At 34.8% G+C, this 27,967-nt stretch overlaps 1 long non-coding RNA gene across 12 annotated transcripts in view; it reads left to right on the top strand.

Moving 5' to 3' along the window:
* The window catches only part of LOC309870423, a 497,103-nt gene that overhangs the window by 280,097 nt on the left and 189,039 nt on the right, over window positions 1–27,967 (top strand). The window contains exon 5 of one of the 12 annotated variants that reach the window (XR_014314586.1): window positions 16,977–17,044. The exons of the other annotated variants lie outside the window; for them this stretch is intronic. This is a non-coding gene — a long non-coding RNA (uncharacterized lncRNA). The remainder of the gene's footprint in view (window positions 1–16,976; window positions 17,045–27,967) is intronic. 12 annotated transcript variants of the gene reach the window in all.

The following is a 27,967-nucleotide window of genomic DNA, read 5'->3' as shown; positions in this document are numbered from 1 at the left end:
AAAAAAAAAATCAGGCAATAATTAATTCACTCAGAATGGTTTACAAATACCTGGTGGCAAAATTGATAAGGAGACACCCATTTAAAAAGCAACCAGCACTGGGGTCCTGGGTGGCTCAGTCGGTTATGCATCTGCCTTTGGTTCAGGTCATAATCTCAGGGTCCTAGGATTGAGGTGCTCAGCAGGGAGCCTGCTTCTCCCTCTCACTCTGTCCACTGCTCCCCCTGCTTGTGCTCTCTCTCTCTCTCTCTTTCTCTCTCTCAAATAAATAAAATCTTTTTTAAAAGAAAGAAAAAAACCCAGCACTATGTAAAAGATAATTTATTCGTATTTGTTATTAGTTTCCTGTTGGATCCATATCCCCTGTCACTGGTTTCATCCAAAAGGACTCCCTGATTAATTATCCTTCATGTAAGAAATTTTGCCCATGTCCAATAGGCCTTCTCCTGACCAGTAGCCCTCAGTGCTTCTTCCAGGATACTACCTGGATGGGCTCTATCAGAGCTCTCATTTCTCCCTACATCAAGCAACTTGCAGCTGGTAGCAACCACAAGCTCATCTATACTCTTGAATTTGATTTCTTGTTGATGGAAGTGCAGAGACCCAAAGTTTTTAGAATTGTGTCTAAAATGGAGAATATATAGACTCAGAAAGGGCATGAGGAGCTCTCTTAGGCATCAAGCTCATCTATGTGGTGAAATCTGTTGATTGCCTGATCATTTTCTCTCCTGTGTACCACTAAGTTCAGTTTTGATTTCAAACATGTACATACTATTAGGTATGTATAGTTGCACATATAAAATATTATATGCTATAAATATGTTTGCCTATAACATTGTGTATTTATCTATCTACCTATTTATATCTCTCCTCATTGTTCTTAGTGATTTAGATGCTAAAATCTAGAAAAGAAGCCCATGGGGCAGGGGTTGTAGGGAGAGTATCTGCTTAAGCACTACATATCTGGAAGTCCTCCAGGTGCTTATTCAAGATTCCACCAGATTTCATCTGGTCAAGACATGTGCAATTGAAGACCAATATATTACATTACTTTATTACTTATTAGAAAAAAACTTCACTGCCTACTGTAGTGTTTTGCATAATATAAGAAAGTTTTGGTGTATTTAATAAAAATATGTATATAGTTACAGTTGACTTTGGTTGTTGGGAAAATGGGATTGCTGGGACAGCACTTAAATAAAATGAATAGTACTGACCTACTTAGAAAAATTAATTATGAAAGAAAAAATAATGGATTATAGTTGCAGATAATGGTTTTGGGGACGCTGCTGGTTGAAATCCATCCTGAGGCTTATTTATAATTGGCACAATTAGAGTTTTCGAGAATTCAGCAGCTTTGATTTATTTACATGGATTAATATAGTATTGAGTTATTGGGGAGGTGGGGGATGGAAATGGGTAGGGGGCTTACTGCTTTACATTGAAGTTCCATAGAATTTCAAATTAATATTTTAGGAGAGAAAGAATTATCTCCAGGAAAAGCACCAGGTTCCTTAACTGAGAGAATTTAATGTATTTGGGTCCTTTTATCAATAAAATTTTATACTAGATCAGATAACAAAAATTGAACATGACTTTGCACTTAAGACTACTTTATTTTCTATGGGGCCTACAAACTAAGTTTCCACAATTGCATTTCACTCCTTGAAATTTTTATTTATTCATCAGATGTTTACTGAATACCTACTGTGTATTCAAGTATCATCCTAGATACATGGGATCCACCAGTGAAAAAGATGAAGTATGTTAGGAGTTGGTAAGTGCATGAGCCATTTACTCATGATCCATAAAGGAATACATTGGACTTTATCAAAATTAAAAACTGCTCTTTGAAAACATTATTGAGAGAATGAAAAGGGAAGCTGCAGACTGTAAGATCATATTTGCAAAGAATATATCTGATGAAGGGTTTGTATCCAGAAAATATGAGGAACTTTCAAAACTCAAAACTTGAGGGAGAGACAGGGTATGACTTGTTAATTCCTGTATCCACAAAGTATCTGGCTTACTAGCTAATTTTTGAGTAATGAACAAATGTCCTTAGAGAAGAGAAGATAGAGATGGAGAAGGTAGGAAACTCAAAGTGCCAAGAAACAGTTCTCCCACTTCATACTTTGCCTTAGGTTAGCCTTCTGTCCCAAGAGCAGTTCCAAATGGAGAAGTTTTTGATAGAGTATGTGTGTAAAGCTTAAAACCTTCAGAATTAGTGTGTTGTTGCTCATGCTGACACTAAGGAAGAAGCTGGAAGCCACTAATGCTTGGGAGTAGAGTAGCATCATGGAAAGAAAACAAAGCAGAAAAAAAAAAGAGGCCCTACTCCCAGTCGTAACATTGGCATACAGTGACCTCAGGTCCAACCTCTTGGAACCTAGATTCTCATATGTAAGGAGTTATATTGCCCGCCCTGCTTCCATAATCTTGTCTGAGAGCCAAAAGTGAGAATGGATGTAACAAGTATTGAATTGCTGTGGGAAGGTAAGGGTTTCTTAGGAAGGGTGACAAAGTCCCATAAAGACAATCTAAACGTAACCACTGCAGTATTAAAAATTGATGCTCTCAAGACTTCTTAGGCTCTCTCATCTCTCTGGACAGTCCTCCTCGTCAATCTCATTCACTTCCATAGCTTTGATTAGCATCTTTATATAGATGACCACCACATTTTTCTCTTCAGCTCAGGCTTCTCTCTGAGCCCTACTAATGCTTCCTCCTAAGAGTTCTTTAAATCTGTTCCCTCCTCTCCATACCAGAGTTACCATGCTGATCTACAATATCATCTTTCTCACCAAAATTATTGGAAAATTCTTCTGGTTTCCTTAATACTAATCTTAATAGGCTGGTTCCTGTCTCTGGTTGTAGCATGACTCAGATCACTTTTTCTCTAGCATTCTGTCTTCTAATCATACTCAACTTCTGGTGTCTTCAATGCACTCTCATTTCTGGCTTTTGCCTATGAGCTCTCCCTTGTTTGGAATACCCTCCATACCTCCCAACTTACCCCTGCTCAGATACACTGAAATATCTTAGCAAGTCTCAACTTAAATCTCATTTTCTCTGGGATGCTTTCCCTAATTCCCCAACTAATTAGAATTGTCTTACATTGTACTTCTTTAATTCATGCTTTATTTTTATTGATTGTTTTGTGTAGATCACCTTTAAGATAGGAAATAATCATCTCCCTCAAGGTTGTGTCTTTGGTGCCTAACACAATGCCTGGTATTGATTAGGCATTTAATAAATACTTGTTGAGTGAATGAATGAGTATATGAATACATAAATAAGTAAATTTAATAGGCATAAATAATGTTATGGCTATTCCATTAATTTTTTCACTTTAATTTTTTATTTTTGTAATATTTGCCCAGTTTGTCACTAGAAAAGTTAAAAAAACAAAACAAAACAACAAATAAACAAACAAACAAAAAAACACAACAACCAAACAAGCATTTCTTGAAAATGTGTTTTACTTTACTATATGTGTTTTGAATGGATCTCACTAGATTCTCAATTTTCTGGTATTAAGGGTTATTCCAGAATATGAAATACCAGAATTGCATGATTCCTATGTTTTTTTTTTCTCTAGGAAAATCACTGTTAGAGCTCCTTTTATTTTTTTTTTTATCTGCCTTAATATTAGGGATAACTGAAGGTGTCCATGATTGGTATGAATCTGACAACTTCATCCTAGAGATTATTATGCTGTTGTCAATTTTCTTAGACTAACATTTAGGAAAATTCTATTATCACAGTCTTTCCCTCTACATCTGGCTATCTTAAGCCCCAGCTAGATGGAAACATTTTTCAGTAATACTCTGGCATTGCTTTCCATTATTTGTCTATAAGAAACTAGGGAGGATATTAAAGATGAGACAGTGAGGAATCTGACAGAAAATGGTTCCACTGACAAGCGAGGAGGTTGCTTAAAATGGCATAGTCAGCTTGCAGTAAAGGTTCATCAAGACATTTGGTATTGCACAGCCAGTTTCCACATTAATCAATCCCTTATGCTCTAATTAATACCTTGCTAAAATGTTGATTCTCAAGGAAAACAACAGTTTTTAACTTTTATAGATATCTGACACATTTCTGAATTTATTATTAACAGATTAATTGAATATTGAATATTGAGCAGAGTAATATTCTGCTGTCAGAATGCTTCCAGCAAGTGAGGCATTTTACATACCTCCACATCCCACAGTGATCCTACAATGAGAACTTACCACCATTTTATTAATGAACATCCTGAAGATCAAAGATATAAAATAACTTGCTTTTAATATCACACAGCCTGTATCAAGGTAGCCCAGGCTTAAATCTGAATCTGTCTTGCTTAGATGCTTTTTCTACTCCATTTCTTTACTTCTCTGTGAAACATTGACTTGTTCTGGGTATATTAGTTTCCCAGGGTTGCTGTAACAAATTGCCACTAACCTGATGGCTTAGATCAACAGAAATATTCTCACAGTTCTGGAACCCAGAAATCTGAAATCTGAAATCAACAAATCACCAAAAACTCTAGGGGAGAATCCTTCCTTGCTCTTCCATCTTCTGGTGGCTCCAACTGTTCCTTGGCTTGTGGCTGCATAACTACAACCTCGGCCTCCATCTTCACATGGCCTTCTCCTCTGTGTCTGTGTCTTCTCTTCCTCTGTCTTTTATAAGAACCTGTCATTGTATTTAGGGCCCACCTGGATAATCCAGAGTGATCTCATCTAGGGATCCTTAGGCTGGTTAGATCTGCAAAGATGCTTTATTCAAAGAAGATCACATTCACAAGTTTGGAGGATTCAGATGTAGACGTATCGTTTAAGTAGCCATCATTCAACCCAATATACTAGGTATTGTAGGAACTCTTTCTCCCTCAGAACAGTAGATACATCTTTGGAATATTTACTAGTCAAAATGCAGAAAGCTAAATTTCACTTACGTACATAGATATTTGCAAATGGCTTGTTGATGCTGATTTTCCATCAGGACCACCAGTAGAATAGTGAGTGTCATTCTCTCACTAATAGGACAAGAATGATAACCTCTTATAGGATGCTGTTTATGCTTTTAGAGGGGCTTCACTAAAGCTGTGACCCATCTTGCCTATTTGGTATAAATAGAGACCTCAATAAATAGGTTGAAAGACATCTAGTTTCCCTCCCGAAGCCAACCTCAAATCTATATACTATTATTGTCTATTTTGGTATATTGTCTATGAATTTCTACAACTACTTACTTAATTGTTTAATCTTTGCTACCTTTCAAGGTAGGCATTCTTTAAAATATGGAATAGCACTTCATCTTCTGACCACATTTGTGACTCCCCAAACTTGAAGTTTGTCCTCCGGTGTTAATTTCTAGGATTTTGCAAATAGTTCTGTGCTTACCGTCTTCATAACTTTCATAACTCCATTATATAACAGATCAGTGTTCTGTGCCCTTCTTTTAACTCTTCAAGAAAGTTTAACCCCATGTCATACTGTGGATATACCATTTCCAAAGCTGCACACGTCCATCTCCATTTAACCTTTCATGGGTTGTACAGACTAGAAATGCATTATTACACATGTTCAAAGATGTGTTAATTGTACATAAAAATAGACAAATGTTTCTAGCTTGTTTTCAGCACACTTTATTATGCTTTTTGGCCACTGGTTCATATTAAAATATTATCATTAGTAAATAGTTCAAAGTGATTCATTGATTCTTTCTTGAGTTGTATCATAGCTCAAATGCCATCATCTTAAAAATATAACTTGTGTTATTTTCTCCCAAAATGTTTGGATTGCATTTATTCTCATTAAAAATAATAGCGAACAAACAATAGCAACATCAAAAAGAATAATAGCCACCATTTATGCAATATATTTGATTTGTGAGGCCCTATATTAAACGTTTCATATGAGCTACCTCATTAATGCTTCAACAACATGGTAGAACTACTTCCTGTATTTTATAGATGAAGAAACTGAGGCTGCTCAGTTTGCTGCTGCTTTTTGCTGTTCACACAACCTGATCTTCCTACTGGTTATCTCTTTGATTTGAATGTCACTATTTTGATTTTTTTTAAGATTTTATTTATTTATTTGACAGACAGAGATTACAAGTAGGCAAGGGAGGCAGGCAGAGAGAGAGGAGGAAGCAGGCTCTCGCCGAGAGCCCGATGTGGGGCTCGATCCCAGGACCCTGGGATCATGATCTGAGCCGAAGGCAGAGGCTTTAACCCACTGAGCCACCCAGGCGCCCCACTATTTTGATTTTAAGTAAGATTTTATCTACTACTTTCTCTTCTCTATCATTGGCACAATGTTGAATTAGAAATATGTTCAAGTACTAATCCATGGGAAATTCATTTATTATTCATTTGTCCACTAAATTTCAGGAACTGTTCTGCACACTAAGAGTATAGTGGTAAACAGTTGTGATAAGTAACTTCTAAGATGACCCCCAATGATCTCCATATCATATATCCCACCTCCTTGTGTAATTCCCTATCCTTTAGTATTGACTAGGTCTAGTTTCTTGCTTCTGAAAAGGACAAATGCGATAGGCTGTCACTTCCAAGATTAAGTTAAAAAAAAAAAAAACTATGATTTTAATCTTGAGTACTTCTTTCATTCTTTGTTGGGTTGTTTTCTCTGGGAAAATACAAATGCCTTTTCATGAGGCAGGTCTGCTGATAAAACCAATTGGCAAGGGAGCAAGGCATGCTAGCAACCAAGTGAATGAATTTGGAGGAGAATCCTCCATTCTAGTTCAGATGAAACCATACACTTGCTTGAGTTTGATCACACCCTAAGGAGGGATTTGACCCAGAGGCTTTGACCGAGATTTACCCAAGCTGCACCTAGATTCCTCACCCACAGAAACTATGAGATAATAAATGTTTGGTTTTTTTAAGCTACAAAGTTTTAGGATAAGTTCTTACACCATTAGAGATAACTAATATAGCAATATTGCTAAGAGAACCTTATTCTCATGGATCTTAGACTATAATAGAAACTATACACACACACAAACATACACACAATACATGAGTGAAGATGAGAAGTAGTTATTATAAGAGGAAAATAAATCAGGGTTCAGTGAATTGGAGATACTTTGGATATCATGATCAGGGAAAGGAAGACCTCTCTGTGAAGATTATGTTTTAGCTGAAGGTAATGAGAAGGTATCAGTCAGGTGAAGATATAACAGGACCGTCCAAGCAGAGGAGATAGCTAGAGTAGGGAATAGTAAGAATAGGCTTGGCTTGTGTGAGGGACAGAATGGGCTATGAGGCAGAAGCACAGTAAATAGGGAAGAGTGGTAGGAGATAACATCAGAGAGGTGTGCAGAAAAGATAATGGAAGGACTTACTGATCATGATTTTGAATTTGAATTTCGTTCAACATATATACACTGTGGGTTTTGTATAAGGGAATTATATTATCTGTTTTTCATTTTAAGCTCACTCTGGCTTCTGTTTAGAAAGTGGATTTTAAGAGTCAAGAGTGGAGGAGCACCTGGGTGGCTCAGTGGGTTAAGGCCTCTGCCTTCCGCTCAGGTCATGATCAAGCCCCACATGGTGCTCTCTGCTCAGCGGGGAGCCTGCTTCCCTTCCTCTCTACCTGTCTCTCTGCCTACTTGTGATCTCTCTCTCTCTCTCTGTGTGTCAAATAAATAAATAAAATCTTTAAAAAAAAAAAAGTCAAGAGTGGAATTAGAGAAATCAATTAGGGAATCAAATAAGAGCTACTCATGATTTAGGTTGGTGATAGAGATGGTGAGAAATGGCTCGGTTTAGAATGTAATTTTGAGATTGAGTTAGTGGTGATTATTGGTGGATTAGATATGTTGGGAATTCCAAAGGCAAAAGGAATTCCAAGGCTTCTAATGTCCAGCCTGATCAACTGGATGGATGGTGGCATCTTTCACTGAAGAAGTGCAGTTTGATTGGATGTGGACATAGCATGTGGGTGCTATGAAGACAGGAGTTTGGTTTTGAAAGTATTGTGTGGAACTACAAGAGGAATGCTCATTAATCTCTTTTCTGTGGTTCAAGATAGTTTCCTACTCTGGAAAGCCACTTTAACATCCCACAGTATCTTTTCTCCTCCTAAGTTTTGTTTTTCTCTTGTAGTCTTTGTGGTTGAATTGTATCATGGGCTATTTGAATGCTAATATAACATATGTTACTTCGTCCTTTCAATATAGTGAGTTAATCAGACATAATTTCTCTTACAGAGTGCTACAAAATCCACTGAGGAAAAATATCAGTGTGGTATTTTGGTTATAATTTATCATAACTGAAATACCATTAAATAAATATTATCAAATACAAGTCAGTACTGTCTCCTTGATCCAGACTTTGTTATAGCTTCTAATCATGCCATATCCCTATTCATTGGTGATTTCCTCATGCTGCCCAACTCACCTTAGAAGTTTGTTATAGCTTTGCTAACGCTTCCATAAGTGCAGTGGGGGATTTGAGTGGATCTAAAATGAGAATAACTGTAACACCGAGCTGTGAGCTTACTGTCGGCTCTGTCTCTGTAGCCGGTTTTCCCGTTCCAATACCTGCAAGCTCTGCGACACTCAGACACCCCCGATCCTTCTGTGACCCTGCGGGACCTGAGGCCACGCTGACCCCGCGTGGGCTTCGCCCCGGTTTAGCCTCTGGAGCGATGTCCCTCAGTGGAACAGACTTTTAAAATGAGAATAACTACAGTTACATACATACATTTATCCCATAAGACAAAGTGATCCAAAACTCCAGAAGAAATGCTAACAATGCCAACTGTAATGAGAAAAGGAACAACTGTCAAACTCAATGTCTTACAGAATTAAAAAGAAAAAAGCTAAAGCTCATTCAGGCTACTTGAACATCAGTGCCCTGCATGAGTGGTTAGCAAAAATGTCTTTAGGTATCTGTGTGTTGCCAAATATGGAGTGATTCTCTAGCACACTAGGAAATATAGAATTGACTCTCAAATACTAAAATATGAAACTAAGGAGCATAGTCTTGATCTGTTATTTCTGAGCCAATATATTATAACTGCTGTGCATTGTGAGATACAAGTATGAACTGGGATATTATAAAATTAAATTGTATTGTACAGTACATTGTATTGTTCCGTCAGATTTTGATATCCTCACTTTAAATAATTCATGGGAAGAAATGATCACTTCATAATGCCACAAACTCACAGCAGGCAAAACTAATTTTACACAATATGAAAACAGATTTTATTTATTTAAAAGGAATATTAAAAAAACACAACAACAACTTTTTTGACACCAGCTGCTGAGAAATAAATAGAATACTTTATGACAAAAAAAATCTAAATCTATAAAAGCTGTTCCTGGGAGACCAAGTTGGGAATTGTAAAGATCCATTTAAATGCCCTGGTCAATGCTGTAAGCCTTATTTTGAGGAAAAGGAACTCTTCCATCTTGCTCACTCCCTGGGGAATAAAATGGTATTGGGAGATAATTAGCTTTACAAAAACTCCCCTGACACCTACAACATAATGCCAAGGAAGTGGCAAGCTTTAGTTATCACTCCAAGGATAACCTCCGCTCCCCCATTAGTCCAAATAAACATCTATAAGTAAATGGTAACTAGCGTCCTTAGCTACAAACTAGAAATTACTGCTTAGCTTTGTCAAAACCAGATCGTAACTAGAAATGGAAAGAATATTTTGGAGTGACCACAGTATTTTCCTCTAACTGTGGCTTTAAGAGTAGAATGAGAAAATAGGGTGAAAATATAAGATGTTTTCTTTGAGAGAGTTTATTAGACAAACATTTTTGCATACAAAGATACATTTTTACACAGTAAAAAATCTGGGCTTGCTGTTCAGTTTGATAATAACTCCATATCTGACTCCATCAGATACTGGTTTCAGACAAAGAACAGGACCCATTCCATAGGTAGGTCTGGGTTTAATCTCAGAAGCATAAGGGTCCAGGCATTGAAATGGTGTGCAGCCCTCTTCCCTGAAGCTTCAGAGAGACAACAGGGATGGAGAGGGACAAGGGTTGGAGCAAAGGAGCTAAGAGATGGAGGAAAGAGAGAAAGATGAGAGTAAAGTGGAAAGAACCAGGCACCAAAGCAATGAAAATACATTCCTTTGGCAATATAAACATTGTTTATTGAATTTTTACTTTTAAAAAGTGTTTCACTGAAAAACTCTTGCTGACAGTGGGAATGTAAATCTGAGGCTAAGAGACTGACTCACCAGCAGAAGTTTATTATTATCTCTGATAACAGCTGAATTCCAGTCTTTGTGTACTGTAAAATGGGGCAGATCTGTATATCCATGGCGTCATAGGCACCCTTAACAAAGGGCTTGTCTCTGGTTTTGTTATAAGTTTCCTTCTCGAGGGGTTACAAGTCAGGAATTAGAAAGTTATTTTAGATTTCTGAGGCTTACAAATGTGAAGGGATGCAAATTGGGTGCTATTTTCCCCTAGCTCTTAAAGATTTAAAATACTTTATAATGTAGCTGAGATTTAAAATGTTTAATAGGTGTTACCAAACTCTGATGGGATAGTGTTTTTAATACCCTTCTGTATTTTCAAGGGGCAGTGGTTATACAGAGATAATAGGTTTCCTTTATCCTTAGTATGTCAGTGCAGTCTAACATATACATTAACAAAGCTGCTTCAGGAATAATAGGAGGAGCGCTGAGGTTCCAGTGATCTAAGTTCAAAGTCTGGTTTCATTCTACTTGCCAGTTGTTGGCCTTATGCAACTCATTTTAACCTTCTGTGCCTTATTATTTTTTTTATCTGTAAAATGGAGTTAACAGTACCTATCTATAAGGGTCTCTAACCATTCAGTGAAATAATGAAGTTCTTAGGGAAGCTTAAAGTGCTATGAAAATATTGCTTTAATCTTTTGACAAATATTATATAAATTCTATTTCTAAAGGCAACAGTGTTGCATTTTGAGGGATGGCTTTGTGCATATGTAATGCAATATATATATAAATGACTCTGTTTCTGCTGAGCGTTGTGCTAAAGCATCACCAGTTATCATGCAAACATTAACCAAAACAAAGCTGGTATAGCAAAATTAGTGTTAGGCAAACTGAGTAATATTGTAATGATTTTTTGGTGAATGACTATATGTCAGACTATTTTCTTATGTATAGGAAGATATAAAACCAGAAATCCCAAAATCTTTAATTTCATTTCTTTGATTTTTCTAAGATTTCTACTTTCCAGAATATAAAGTTCAGATCCTTTTTACTGAAATCTTTCCTTCAGCTTTAAGCTTTTCTTCACAATGCAAAAGCTACAGATAGAATGATATTTAAATATTATTTAAGCAGAATTACTTAAAGGCCATATTAGTGTTATGAAATTGTAAATATCCTGAAATAAGTTGTCACCTTTCTACCTGCTCAAACAGATGCTATAAGTCAATTATCAAAACAGAACACACACATATAAGCACACACACACACACACAAACACACATACATGCATGCAAACAAAAACAAAAACAAAAACAAACCCAGAAAACAACACAAAAGAGAACCCTGACCTAAAATATTCATCTGTTTTATGTAGGAACAAGAATGTTCATACCTAAGTGGAGGAGGGTAGTTAAATGCAGATTTAGTATTTAAGATTTGAAACATCATTGCTGCCCATGCAATTAAGAACACTTAATTAAACTTAATTACTAACTTTGAACATAGAGAATTTTAGAATAGAAAAGATAATGTTTCATAACTTTAAGTAATACAATGATGTCATTTTTATTGATAGGAAAATGCATTATGCTTAGTTACAAAATGTCAAAGATTTTATCATTTGTGAATTTCGAATTGTTGCCCTTTGCTACTTTGTGGAATTTACTTTGTTAGACTAGATTGTCACACTCTTTGAAAGATAATTGGTTTGATATTGACACCTGTCACCATGCCTTCATTAGAGATAAACAATAAGGTATATTAGTAGCACTGGGACATTCAGCCATAACACAATTAGGTGAACATTATATATACATATATTACAGAATGAAATAATTTTAGGGAGGAAAGAAGTTGTCCACTCTGGATGCACTTTTGTGGAAAAGAACACTAATGACTGTGTACCTATTTGGCATTTCATCCAAACCTGAGATTGTGTTTATCCAAGGGGCTGCTCTGAGATTCAGCAAAATGACTGAGAATGGATGGGTCCACTGGGGCAGAGAGAGGTCAGGATTCTGCTCACCTGGAGGAATAGGGTTTCAGGTTATCACCTCAAAAATAACATTAAATCCCTTTCTATGCAATTATAACATCTTTCATTTTCCAGGAGACCTGTCTATAGAATCTAAGAGTCTTATTTTCTTTCATGGAAATAAAGCAGTTAAGCTGCTTGAAATCTCAACAGATTAATATAAATGTTCAGATAAAAAGTTAGTATTTTAATGGTAGTCTTCAGACGTAATTAGCAATGAAATTTAAGCAGGGCTTGGGAGAATAGAACTGTAGAATCCTAGAAAAAAAAATCATATCCTTTTAGAGTTAGAAGGATAGTCCTGTTCCCTTGTGTAGTAGATGAGGCAGATAAATGACTGGTCCAATATCTTTTACTGGAAGTATGTGGAAGAGCAGAACTAGAAACAGGTCTCTGGCCTCTAGTCAAGTGCATATTCTAGTAGAGCTTGACTTTTTTATATTTGGACAATAAAATCAATATCATAGAATGATATTGATCATATATTTTTTCCTGGGCAGGTAAGTGTTCGCCTATTCTTATAGCATGAATAATAATGACAGACATTTATAGAACTTCCAACCTTCTTAGAAGGACCCTAATTGGTTTACTTACAGTCCCTCACTTAAATCTTCATAAGAGCCTTATAAAGTGAGTACCATTTATAGCTATTTCCATTTCATAACTGAAGGAGGAAACTGCAGCACAGCACATTGAATAAATTTACCAATGAAACAGACCAATTAAGTGGTAAAGTTTGGATCTCAAGCAATCTGGGTTCCAGAACTTCTGCCCTTAAACACTGTGCTGTGCAGCCTCCCAGGCATATTAGTTACATGCCTGTTTGGAAATGGTACGGATAAGTTCTCAGTGCTCCAGAAGAACCAGTTTCAAGAAGGAATAGAATATATGTGAACAGCAGACATACCCATTATATAAAATAAAAGGTTCAAAGAACTGGAGAATTTTACCTACAAAAGAAGAAACCATGGGAAGAATGTGAGAGCTATGGGAAAAAGGGATTCTAATTGTTTTCAATGACAACAGAGCAAAGCTAGGACCAATGGGTGGGAATTATAAGGAGATAGGTTCTGGCTCAATAAAGCAGTGCAGTAATCAGAATAAATAGTCTTGGTAGTAAGTTCCCTGTCTGTGTATATTGGCAACATGTCTCGTTCTTCTTGCTATAGACGAGATTCCTGCACTGGTATAGTACATCAGAGTATATAGCTATGCTCAATTAAGTGAGAGGTAAGGGGTGATAAATTTCATCTGAAACAATGCTGTAAGGAATGTAGGGGCTAGAGCTCTTTGACAGATCTGGCATTGAATTCTGGCACATGATGTTAGATTCAAATTACTTAACTAAGTCTCTGAATCTAACTTTACTGAATCCCAATTTCCTCATCTATAATCTGGAAATTGTATTAATCTCCTAGACTTATGGTGAGGAGGAGTAAATCAGATCGTTACGTAAATGCTTAGCACTGTGCCAGGCACATAATAAGTGCTCGGAGTGAGAAATTCATTAAACTTTTCAAAGATGAACTACAGTGCTGATTACTCTTTCATATGGAAAAGGAGCTTGGCCTAGCAGGTAATAAGTGGTATGACTTTGCCCACCCGTCTTTCACTGCCCTTGGATAGGGGACCATGACTCTGGAATGTGAGAAGTCCTTATAAAGGAAGCTTTGTAATACGACTTATTTTGAATGCAGTAGAGCAGCTTATGATTTAAAAGCATCCTGTGGTAAATGCTTTTATAATGTGAATAATCACCTCCTAATTTATCTGTTGGGTAAGTTCAGAATTTGACTTACTGAGTCTTCTTAAAGCAAAGCGTACACCTGCACTCTTCTTCCCACAAGGTAGCAGAATTTTCATGCTGGGCTGACTTTCAGGAAAATAAGACTGCCTCCAGGATTCAGAATGGCATAGGCTGGGTAACCACTAAAACAAAACATGGGTGCTGTAGTCAGGGAGAACATTAATTGTACTTGATGATGTATACATTTTTAATGAGCATGCAACTCATATAAGTCAGCTGACCACTAGACTGTTGCACATAGGGATGTTGCCTAAATTGAAGAGTTGATTACTTAAAAGTAATTTTTCCCATATCTCTTTTTCTTCCTCTGAAATTTCAGTGGAAGTCAACATGAAATTATGATATGATACATAGATCCTTTGGGAAAAACCAAACAGCATTGGAAGGTTGTGTAATAGAAAGATCACTGGGTTAGGGTCTCCGAATAAGACCTGCCATGTACTAACTGCATGGCGTGTGTTAGGATGCCATTTATTTGTCCCATATCTTATTGTCTTAGTTGTAAATAATCAGATTAGACTTAGATCTGCTGTGTAACATGTAACTAAACATTCTAGTGCATCTGATTCATAAAATGAGGTGGAACTATTTTGTTTCTTTCCAAAAGAAAGGCTAGAATAGAAAATCATAGAAAGAACACTTATGAATAGTTAAGAGATTTTCTTATTGCCAATCAGCAATACTTGTCCCTCTGCCTCAGCTTGAACCCTCTTTTGCAGATGTGATGATTTATAAGATATTTTATTTTGCTATGATATAGAAATGAATATGAACGTGGGCAAACTCAAACCAAGTAAGTCTTTTCTCCCACCGGCCAGCAAACATTGACCTGTGTTTGGAGAAACTTGAATGTATTTGAGAGAAAATGACCTCACTCACAAATTAATTACGTCTAAGGCTAAAATAATTATATCTTTTCATTGATTCCCTTTATTTTCACAGTATTCATGGAATTTTGCCAATTCTTTATAGAGTGCTTTAAACTTATTTATAACCAACTTGGATGAAGCATATTTTGAATATATCTAGAGACTCGATCCTCTGCAAGTTGAATGGAGGAATAACATGCATCAGATGTGCATGCTTAAACTGTCTGGTGCTTCTTCTTCTTCTTTTTTTTAAATCTTTTAATTTTTTTTTTTTTTTTAAATCGGTGCTTCTTAAAGAGGGCCCCTTAAAAGTTCGGAATCCACTTAGAATTTTCCTAACTTTTAATGCTGGTTGCAATCCATGTAGGATGTCAAAAGGAGCCAGAATTCATAAATGACACTGACTTATCTTTTATCAAATGAGAATTTAAAACACATTTCTATACAGTTTCATGCATTATAGAGGGCTACTATTCAGCCCTGAATTTCTTATTTGTCAGAAGCTTCAAGCCAATTTTTGAGAGAAACTGTTAAGCTTAATTCAATTAAAGAATAATGAACTTCAAATTTAACCAGATGGAAAATGCAGACAAAGTCTTAGTATTCCATAATCATCTTCAGAATGATCCTGTCAACTCTAAAGATGCTAAAGCCATCAAGATTGCAAGTATGTGTGATGAGAAGTCACCATGATGCTAGACATAATGGTCAGTGACCATCAGTGGTTTAGAACTCTTTACATTCTGAAGGTGAGAAGAATTTTACTTAGACTTTAATTTTGATTCCTAAGAAGAACATTGCCATGTATGGTTATATGCCATTACCAGCGTTTTAATGTGTAGGCAAAAAACCTGCTCAGTCTTCCTAATAAATAAAAAATAAATATTTAAAAGTTAATCACAGAAAACAATTTCCATGTTCCATTTTCTTTTAAGAGTGTAGCATAAATAGGAAGCATATAGAAAGAAGCTATTATCGGGAATACTTAGAATAAGTCATTTAATATAAATTCAAGAAAGGTGAAAACTATAGTTATAGAAAATTGTCTAACATATGGAGTAGGAATCAAGATTTAATTATATGACGTCTGATCAGGAATATACTACAGAAGTTTCTTTATGCATTCAAAGATACAGACACTTACTGAGTACTTATCCAATGCTCAATATTTGATGTTGTGATTAATACAAGTAATAAATACATAAGTAATTGCTTCAGATTGGTTCTATTTGATGGTAAGATTGGATCTCCAGATCCTATAGGATAATGAAAATCTTTTCAGTAAATATATAAATTATGAACCAGTTACAAGATCAAAATTGTGTTTGCAAAAATACACTTGCAAAAATAGCTTCATCAGTTAACCCCATTTAAGCTCATTTTGATATCTCAGGAAGTTTCCGTAGTTACATAATTAAAATGCAGACTTTTGAAGAAAGTCTCACGTTTGTGAAGCCTACAAGTTTAATACCAGTAGAGACAAGTCAGTTTTAAAGGGAAATAAGAACCAGGCTTGGAATTTGCTAATATTCTTACATTGATATTGAAGTATTGACTATGGGTTCCATGATGGAGTTCAACTTATGTTAAGGCAGAACACTTTGTAAGCACTACTTGGTTTTCTTATTGGAGAACTGACAACTCCTAAAAGCCCAAGAGCACCCTCTAGTGAAATTTTTGGAGTAGACCTATGGGGTTTGCTCTTGACCTCCTCTCTCCTTTCAAATGACCTTTGATCACCCACAATACAGAAACTGGATTTCTACTATCTGATTTTATCTTCAAACAACTTCAAACAATGTCCAGATTACAACAAAAGTGGTATGCTTGTCAATTACTTCTAGTGGTAGAAATGCTGTAATGCTGGAACCTAATACTCCATGTTCCCATGACTTTTTAAATTTTACTTACAATACCAGCCTGCTGCATATGTCTTCTGCTATAGTCGTATGTTAAAATTGTTCTGGGACAAATATAACTAAATGAATAGTGGGAAGCATGAAAAATGATACTGAATGATAATATTCCTGTCCCTGCCTTCATCTGTCTTATGCTTGCCACTCTTGGTGCAGGTACACTATATCCAAGAACTTCTCTGGTACGTGGCAATATTAGAGGTCAAGGGGAGCAGGCTGAGATAGTAAGTAGAGATCAAAAATTATAGACGAGGTCAAGAAGATTAAGTGCAAGTATTCATGCACTTCTGATTTTTTATATTATCTGATTACTGTCAAGATATATTTTTGCTTAAATCTTGAGCAGGAATGACATATCCCACAGTGTTCAAGATAGCACCTTATTACATCAGAGCTGCAGTTAGAGAGATGATTACAAAGCAGGCCCAGTCTTTGCTGTAAATTAGTTAAAGCTGTGAATATAATACAACTCATTTACATTAATAACTGTTATGTAATAAATGAAACAAAGCAAATCACTACTTGACTTTGTAGATAGCATGCTATAGAATGCTATTGTTGGAAGGGAACTTTGAGATCAGAATCCCCCCATGTTAGAAAAAAAAAATGGGTGCACTTAAATGTTAAGTAACTTGCCCAAAATTATACACTCTGATAGTGGCAGCTTCAGGACTAAAATATAGGTCCCTTGTGCCCAATCTAGTGTTCATTATACTGTAAGAATCCACTTATTAAAGAGCTTACAATGTACTTTTAAACCATTTTATTCTCATTGGTTATTGGTTTTTATGCCTCTAATAATTTATGGATATATCTTCACACTTTGAGTGAGAAAAAGTGTGTGTACCTTCTAATTTCATCCCTTTTCTATCTCTACTTTCATGTATGGAAGAATAAGTTACTCTTTTGGTTACTATTAGGAAGAATACAAAAACATAATCATTTGATATGAGTGATATTATTCTTGAAACACAGTGCCATGCTGATGAAGTCCCAGAACCTAAGTCAGGTTCAGTGGGGTGAGGTTCGGAGCTGATGACTAAAGAAAGAATTCTTAAGACATCTTTGGTGCAAAATGGTGGTTTATTAAAGCACGGGGACAGGACCCGTGGGCAGGAAGAGCTGCTGCCCCGGGTTGTGAGGAGTGGTTGGTTATATACACAGGAGTTGGGTAGGTGAGGACAAAGGGGTGTTCAGAAGGGCTATTGGGGCAAAGAATACTATCAGGATATTGAAGGCTTAGTTGTTATTAAGTAAAGACAATTGGAAGTCTGGTGGAATGTTACATTCCTGCTATCAAGCATCCTTGTTAATGAGATTTATGTTTAGAAGAAATTTAACTTTATTTACTTTTCCTTCTACTTCCACCTCCTTCGGTTTTTTTATGGAGGGGAGGGTGACATTAGGCTTGAGAAACTGAGTTCTGTGTCTTTGGAAATTGATAAGGTAACTTTTTGTTGTAATCTCAAGGACATTTGCAAACCAAGGGAGACTCCTGTTTTGCAGGATTGCGATCTCAGCAAGTTAACTATTTATCATTTTATGGCAGTCAAGGGTGCCTGAGGAATGCTACACCTATGGAGGGGAGTGGATGAAGGGGGGGGTGCAAGGCGCCAGGTTTTGCTTTCTTCTCAGCCAGCCTCCTGCTCCCTCATCAATGCTGTGTTAACTTTGCACGCTAAAAAAAAAAATGGGGAGACCCATAAGTTAGTTTGATAGTCTAGCATTACTGATAACCACCTCCATGATTCTGTGTTCTAATAGTACTTACTCCCTTGTGTTGATGCAAGGATTGCCAAAGTGAATGCAATTAAAGCATGTGGAACATAGGTGACATTAATTAAATGCAGTATCTGTGTTAAATGTTAATATCTATTTTAAAAAAAGAATAAAAATAAGAAAACTACATTTTTAGGATTATCCAGTAGAAGCCAGAGGTATGAACTCTGTTAAGTACTTTTTAGCATTATAGTCTAATTTCTTGAAAGTAAGAACAAAATATTGCCAGATTCTACAAGTTATTATTTTTAATTGAGAATGATTATATAAGAAATTGCCATTTGTTAAAAGCATATCATATATTATCTTGGTAGAAGCTTATATTTTTTAAATTTCTCATTAATTATTATATTTTTAGTCTTGGCTTTAACCTTAATCTTATCACACGTGACCTTAGTATTCAACCTTTTACTCATATTATTTATGATGTTTTGTAGGTGAAGTGCTTGTTTATGGCAACTCAAGGCACAATTATGTAACTTTAATTTTGCTGTAAAGTTAATAGTTCAAAAAAAATTTTGTTCCTTGCTCTTTGCCTACTTTGCTACTCCTCAACACTCAGTATTGGTATTTAGAATGATAAAATAAGCATTCCCATTAGAATGGGAAGAGATCACAGAGATCAACAAGTCAGATTCCTTCCTCAGAGGGATGAAGAAACTTGACACCCTAACAGCAAAAATAGCTGCGGGCGGTGGGGGGGTGGAGTGGGGGGGTGTTATTCCACATACTGACTGTTCTAGTAATAGAAGATCATAGTTTTTTATCTTTCTAAAAAGAATTGAATCTGTTCAATTGATTGTTTAATTTTACATTGATACTCTGAACCAATAGATTGACAGTATAAATCAATGTTACCTGTGAATAGACCATACACAGTATTTTAAGCCTATCCAAGTAGGACAGTAGGCCACCTATGCTTGCCAGGTTTGTAATCCCTGTAAATTCACCATGATGTTAAAGCCCACACTGAAACTCTTAAGTGATTATCTTGAAGAATTCTTCTCTAGCCGTGTAACTTAAACAGTCTGGCTAATGAGACTACATGGTCTCTGCATGGTCTACTAAATACTTCCAGGAAGTGGAACCCCCTTCTGGAGTTATGAGAGAAATATCACTTCTAAAATGCCTTTAAAAGTGCTCCAGCATAAACATTACACTGGAACATTTCATTAGCTTTTTGAGAACAATAAAGAAATGTGGAGCATAATAGGCTAATATGTTTAAGTGGCCTTGGTAGAACCCTACTTAACTCAGTGGGATTTTCTGCAGCATGCAGAGGGGGAAAACCATTCCCTACATATTTATTCTGTAGGACTGCCTCCTTTTTTATTGCATGCAGTTTATATCAAAGGGAAGTGACTTTACCTGTAATTCTAAAACGAAGAAAGTCTCAAAATACAAGTTTTGGGAAAATCACTATTTAGATATGATGATGGACAACCAGCAGTGCTAGCTTTTGGCACCAGGGCTGTCTGTCAATAAAGATGGAAGAGAGGCCAAGCTCAATCTCATTATTTTCTGGCGTCATAAGACTTAAGTAACCATCAGGGTATTAAGATTTGTAAAGTCTCTAAATTCCTAAAGAAAAAGGCAAAATGTAAACCAAACCTTATCGGTCACAAATTGCAAGAACTAATTAAATTAATAAAAATTTTCAGTTACCTAAGTCAGCAGTAAAACTTTTCTGCACAATATTTTGAACTAAGTAAAATGATAAGTTAATGAAAAATGTAAAATGGTAATTTTTATGGTTTTATTAAAATTCCAAGTGACTGCTCTGAATATATTGCTGGACTTGCAGTATGATCCTTTCCAATACTCTTTATCTCTCTGAGCTTCTATTTTCTCTGTCATAAATTGGGACTCATTAGTCTTAGCAATAATGTGATCATTGTGATTTTCTTGAGCTTGTAGGGGAAAAATGGATGTAAATTAAGCCCACAATTATAATATTTTAAGTAAGTTCAAATAGACATACATGATAACAAATTAAAAGTTTCCCTATAGGTGTTGGTTTCCTTTGTGTAGACAAGTTGTCACCAAAATTTATTGAACAGTAAGAATTCCTGTTTGTGTGGCATTGAATTAATGATACAAAAAAAAAAGGCTCTTGACTGACAGCTCTAGTGGCTGAAGTGGCATATTTAAACCATTATGTTTGTTTGTTTCACTTACTGTCAAACTCTGTCTTAGAAATACTATCAACTGGTTATAATGATAGATGGAATCTGTCTTTCAGTTCCAGATATGTTTTGTATCAAAGTTTCTCTTCATTGGTTTTTGGAATCTATAGGCAAAATAATACATAAACACAAATGTAAATCCCAGCTGTAATTGTTTCTTAGCATTTGGTGACATCATAAATCACTTAAGATTTATACTCATATTGTATTATAAATATCACTAGAACCATTCAGTAGGAGGATGAAAACTCTAAACAAAACTTGAAAAATAATGCATATGCTTCTTCTCACTATGAGGAGCGTTTCCTAGCTACCCTATTTACCCCAGTGGAATTTTACAAAAATGTTCCTGGCTCTCAAAGTTAATATAACAAAGAATCAAGTGGGTTTAATTTAAAATTCACCCCTAAATATGTTTGCTGATTTTGAAATTCTGATTTTGTGCTTATGTAATACAAAAACAACTTTGGTTTTAAAACAAAAATTGGCAAAAAAAAAAAATAATAATAATAGTGCATTATTATGTTTCTAATCACGTATGGTGTTTTGAAAAAAAAGGATTCAAAATTGACAAAATTATTTCATTGGCATTGCAGTTCAAATGCATGGCTTTTCTTTCTTATAACTTGCATAAAGTAAAAATCAAATCAACAAATATTTCTTAAATGAGTAATATATAAGCTTGACTGATTTTTATAGTATGTACTCTAACAATGGCACTATAGATAAATTTTCATTCTGTGTTTTTTATCCTTTGCCTTACAAAGTTTATCGCATTACAGTTTATGGTCAAGTCTGTGATGTGCTTTAGCATCAATTTTAAAGTGTCTGGGGTTCTTAAAAATGTTTCCCCAGTGATATGGATAATGCTAAGATTCTGGTATTAATGGCCCAGCTTTCTCTGATTTTTCTTATAAGTGCTTTTTTGGGGTAAAATACATAAACTTAGAAAGAGAAGTTTCCTTGGCTCATATTACACTCAAGAGACAATGATGATACTGAAGTCCTTTTCATAATCAGGGCCTTTGAAGAGATTGTCCAGGTAGTCTTAGCCAAAATATCCCTCTCATTGTACTCTACTCCAGGGCAACATGTGGCGTGCCAGCTGGATGCCCTCCCTACATGCCTCAGGTGGCCACATTTCAATGGTGTCTATAGAGCACAGGCCAAATTCTCATTCTCTGTGTTAATCAGTGGGAGAATTCCCATAGAAAATGGGATGGGAGCATATTTTAGGAAAATTCAAAGAGATTATCCAGATGATTAGGCCAGGACATTGTAAATTCGGGTTTTATGTAGAATTTCTATAGCATTATCTTACTTGACCAAAGAATGCTAGAAAATTTGGGTATATTTAGAAATTAAAAATAATCATGCTTTTTATTCCAGTATGCTTTCTCCAAAGAGAATCCTGCAAAAATTTCCTTTGGATATAATAGAAGCTCATCTTGATTCCTAACATCAAAGACAACTGATGTATCTAGTAATATAATTTGATTGAACTTTTTCCCATGATCTTGAAAGGATCTGAATTCTACTTATAGAAGTCTCATTATACTTCTCTTTTCAATTAAATTCTAATCAATTCTACAAACGTTTAGTAAGTGCTTAATGTACAAAGCCCTGAGATAGATGCTCTGAATAATTCTGTGTATGATGCTTTATGACGTGTAACATATTTTCACATTCATTATTTATGTGGTAAAGATTTGCCTTATAATTATTACTTATTTAAATTGCCTAGGTGATGCTGTTTTTTGAATTTAGGGTAGAGTTTTGTTTTTGGTGAGTCCAGAGATCATTGTAGAAATACATTTATTTTCCCTTGAATGTAAGATAAACCCATATCATTGTATCATTATATTAAATTGAGTTGGGATGGAAACAGTGGTATTTCCTGAGATTTTCTGTTGGTTTTTTTTTTTTTTTTAAGATTTTATTAATTTATTTGACAGAGAGAAAGATCACAAGTAGGCGGAGAGTCAGGCAGAGAGAGAGGAGGAAGCAGGCTCCCGCTGAGCAAAGAGCCCGATGCGGGGCTCGATCCCAGGACACTGAGATCATGACCTGAGCCGAAGGCAGCGGCTTAATCCACTGAGCCACCCAGGCGCCCCTTCTGTTGGTTTTATATGTCACTAGGTTCAGTCTAAAATGCATTTTTAATGACCTAATTGAAAATATTTGCCAATGTGTTCACAAAAATAATTTATTACAATTTTAAGACAGTATTGATTTATTGTATTTCATATGTCTTTTTTAAGATAAAAAAATTTGATTTTTCCAGAAACTATTCATATTTAAAATTATGTCCACTTCTGCTGTTCAACCATGAAGACTGCAAGTGCTTTACAACTTCTGGAGGATAGGTCTGAAAGCTATTATTCTCCATTTAGCGTGTACACTATTCTCTAATATTGTTGCATCTAATGCCTATTGAAATTTTCAGTTTCTCTACTAATATTATAAAGTCTTATTTCTACATATTTCTGAGATTTTTTCAAGTCATTTTCTCAAACTTTGTAAATACTTTAAAACAACCTGTTTTATTTTTATTTACCTTATTTCTCTTATCTATAGTGTTGAAATAGAATTTATCATTTAGCATTTTTAATATTTATAAAAAATTTAAAGGGAAATCGTCTTCATTTTTAGCACTGAACACATCATTCTTTTCACAAACCCAAAACTCAAAAACTGAGAGGAACATCTTTATTTGCTTTATTTCTATATCAAATGTGCAAAAAGTCACTCTCCAGGTAACCTTCAGCTATGTCACCCTGGGTGTTTGGCCAGAGGGCAGTCATGTTGACCCCATCTGCAAAGGCTGGCTAAATTAGAATCTTGGACTACTAGAATCCCATTCATCAAGGTCCACATAAAGTAAGGTAGGTGGGAAGCAGGAGCACAGATGGTAGGGTCGGCAGCAAGGAACTTGTTTGTTGACATTGATATAGACCCTTCTTCTTGCCAGAGTGACTCCATGGACTTGTTTTGGCATGGAAGACTAGGCCAAAGCTATCATCTTAATAGAAGGTGAGCGGCAGGCAAACAGGAGAGATCCATGCACAGTAGGTGTTTAAGGTTGGCTTAGGTTTTGTCTATCAGCTTGACTGTCATACAAACTTGATTGATGTGCAGTGGGGCTTGAAAGTGCTGCATTGATGTTGAGGACTGTGTCATAAGGTTCCTGATATGGTGCACATGTCTGAATGGAGTTGGACATTGACTATCCTTGCCTATGCCAAGCAACACCAGACTTGAGTGCATTATTCTGCAGTTGAGTAGCAGATGGTGAGTGCAGACGTTTGGAGGGGGTGTGCCTTCAAACACAATATGGAGCCAGCAAACTTACTTAGTAGGTTATTGCATGTCTTGACTTTGGCAGCTATTTTTTAAGCACTGATGAAAAATCCAAGTCCCATCCATTGTTACTCTCAGAATATTCAGCATGGTTGGTGTTCCGGGCAAAGGAGATGTGAAAATCAAATGCACTATTCACTGTGTTGGCCACAGTTGGTTGAAGGTAACTCTTTGGTGTTGGCTAAATGGACTAAATACACATTCTCAGACTGAATATTACTGAACTTGATATCAAAATAGTTAATAACAAAATAGGTAAACTTCATCTTGAAGTGGTCAGAGAAAGGACTATCAAAGTACTGGAAGCACCCTGAGGTCAAACATGGTACTTTAGAGTAACTTTATTTTCTTTGATTTTTAGTTCAGGGAAAAGATGATGTTCTTTGGAAATAAAAATAAGAAAATAAAGTATCTCAGTAGGGGTTCCTTATACTCAGAATTAAGGAGATCCATAGATGAATGAGCAAAGTAATTCTGTATGTATAGGAAAAATGGTTTTTATTGGTGGTTGGTTTTTCCCCTGAGTGGGTTCTGACTGAACACATATAAATTCACTTTAGGTTTAAAATAAAGGGTTTTTTGGGTTTGTTTGTTTGTTTGTTTGTTTTTCAGATTAAAAGGTAAAGTATACTCATTGCATATAATTATGGAAATAGAAAAAATATATAGCACATACATTTAAACCAAATATGAACAATTCTAAGATTTTGTTCTGCTTCCTTCCAATTTTTTGTACATTCTAAGTGGATGTGTATGTGTACCTATTTTTAAGTAAGAATTTGGATCATATAGTTATATTCTGTTTTCTTCAAGTAGCATTAATTATGTTATTAGTTCTCAGTCAAAAAATACCCATTCTTAATGGTTGTATAATATTATACCTTATTTATGTACCAAAAAATTTAAACTTCTCCATATTTGATATGTAGGTTATTTTCCACCAGTATTCCTACTGCTCTGAGGGCTATTCTTATATATACACTTTTATCTTGAATTATGTTCTCAGCATTTTTTTTAGAAGGTTGATTTCTGGGTTAGAGGAGGTAAACGTCTCAAGGTTCTCTTGTTAACTCCTTCCGAATTGTATGTGAGTGCTTTTCTAAGAACACTCTTACCTGCTTTGAATAGTATTATTTTGTAAATATTGCTAATTTAGCAGGACACAAAAACCTGGCTTATTTTATTTTAATTAGCATCATTTTTCTTAATATGGAGCTGAAATGTCTTTCATATGCTTATGTGCCATTGTTTTCTTCTTTCTATAAATTGTTTGCTCATGTTCTTTACTCATGTTGTCTTGATGATTTGCAAAATTTTTGAAATGTTAAGTCACTACTTTGTCAAACATGATGCAGCTCAATCAATTTTTATATGCCATTTAATTGTTTTTGTTGTGAGAAAGTGTTAAGTATTTTTTTTTAAGATTTATTTATTTATTTGAGAGAGAGAGAGCATGCATGTTAGTGCATAGCAGGAAGGGGCAGAGGGAGAGAGAGTCACAGTCCCAAACAAACACTATGCTGAGTGGGAAGCTTGACACTGGGCTCTATCTCATGACCCTGAGATCACGAGCCTGAGATTACTACCTGAGCCAAAACCAAGAGAAGGATACTCAACAGACTGTGCCACCCTGAAAATGTTACGTATTTGTACAATCAATTCTATTTTATTTTTTTCCATATGACTATGGCCTTTGCTTTTATCATCTTTTTTCATCAGCTTAAAATCAGATAAAAATTTGCCATTTTTCTAGTATCATCATGCTAAGTCAAATCCTTCCTTATTTTTCTTTTTTTCAAAAATACTCTGACTATTGTTATCTACTTATTCTTCAAGATTAATTTACCTCATTCAGTTCATAAAAATGTTCTGTTGGAATTTTTATTGGAATTTTATTAAACCTATAAATTAGTATCTTTGCAATACCTATAAATTAGTATCTTTGCAATACTGTCTTCACATTCAGAAACATCCTATGTTTCTATTTATATGATGTTTCATACATAAATACATAATGTCTTTCTATTCATATAGGTCCCCAAATTCTTTATAATATTTTTTTTTTTCTTGTTATACTTAAGTGTAGGCATGCTGTGTTCTTGTTATTGTCCTTATTTGTGAATATTCCATTTACTAATTGTTTGGTTAAGAAAAAACATATCTTCTTTATAATGGTTTTGTTATAATTTGATTTACATGAATTTTTAAAATGATTACTATAATAGGTTCAGCTGACATCCATCTTTTCATAGATACAACAAAAAGAAAAGAAAGAAAATGCAAAAAAAGTTTTCTCTTTGTGATGAGAATTCTTAGGATTTATTCTAACAACATTCCTATACATCATATAGCAGTGTATGATATTTACTACCTAGCTACTTTATTCAACTTTCTTAATAATTTTAATAATTTTTAGAAGTTTTCTCAAGTTTTTAAGGTCACTCAATTATCTGCAAGCAATGATGACTCAAGATATCTTCTTTTTTTCCTTATTTCTCTTTAATGTCTTACTTCATTGACTAGAATTTCTACAACAGCTAAGTAATAATGAAGACTCAAGTATCCTTGTTCTTGATTATGTGGTAATGTCTCTAGTTTTTTTTGTTTTTTTTTTTTTTTCAAAGTTTTAAGATGGGTGTTTGTTGTTGATTTGAGACAGATACTCTTTTTCATATTGGATTAGAATACTATTTCTGACCCATTGTTTATTAAATATGAATGTTGAAGTATATTACATGCCTTTTTGGATAAATATTTTTAAACTCTAACTGATGCACATAGACTTTTATTGTGATGTCTCTTTCAACCCAGAGCAGTTCTAACACATATTTATTCAGTACTTACTATGTGCCAGAAATTGTTTGCTGAGCATTGAAATTCAGATGCATATTCCCTTTCTTTAAAACATAGGATAATTCAGAACATGATAATTTAGCAATGGATTTATAGTAATTAACTTCCCATTATTAAATTGCCCTTACATTACTAGAAAAACATCACATTTAGTATTTTATGAAGAACACTTTGAAGGCTTTTATAACCTAATTGTATACCATGTCAAAATGTGGACTTTAAAAATTGCTAAAAGTAAAATTATTATTTATAATCAAACTTATGGGTTTTTATATCTGAAGTGTTCATATTCTAATGAAAAAAATCTATAAAGCTTAATAATGTCTCAAAAAATGTATAACTCTCTATAATACAGATTGTTTACATTCTATATAATCAAGAAAATGGAATTTCCAATCATATATAAGATATAAGATATCACTTCTTATATCTTATTACAGAAATGATATGAGATATTGGGACCCATCACTTTCATGATGGCAACATTGTGTTTTTATTTCTCTGGGAGTCTTCTGCATTATCTGTGGGATTTAAGTATACATTTAGATTGATTTATTTTCAATTGAAGTTTATTTTTTATTGTATTGCTTCAATGTAGTTTAGCATAATTTATTTTATTTTTTAGAATTCTTTCTTTTGTTCTTTTATACAATATGCATGAACATCTGCTATTTAAAACTTTACTTTTTTGACCTGATTCTTTATGTTTCACTCAAATCAAAACAGCAAATATTGATCAAGAATCAATTTTCTCATTAGCATCATGCTAGTTGTTACGAATTGCAGTATAGAAAAACATAAATCATACACTGTCAGGGAACTTACTTTCTAATTGGTAGATAAGACACAAACAAGGAAAAAATGCAAAAACACACATCCTAATGAAATACTTATTTTTATAGTAGCTAATATAAATACAGTCATATTCTTGTTTTATATTTAAGCAAATGTATTAGAATTCACAACATA

This window comes from Mustela nivalis (assembly GCF_964662115.1).
Source record: "Mustela nivalis genome assembly, chromosome: 1".
Lineage (NCBI taxonomy): Eukaryota > Metazoa > Chordata > Mammalia > Carnivora > Mustelidae > Mustela > Mustela nivalis.
Note: the sequence above shows the minus strand (reverse complement) of the source record. Positions and strands in the feature narration are given on the sequence as shown.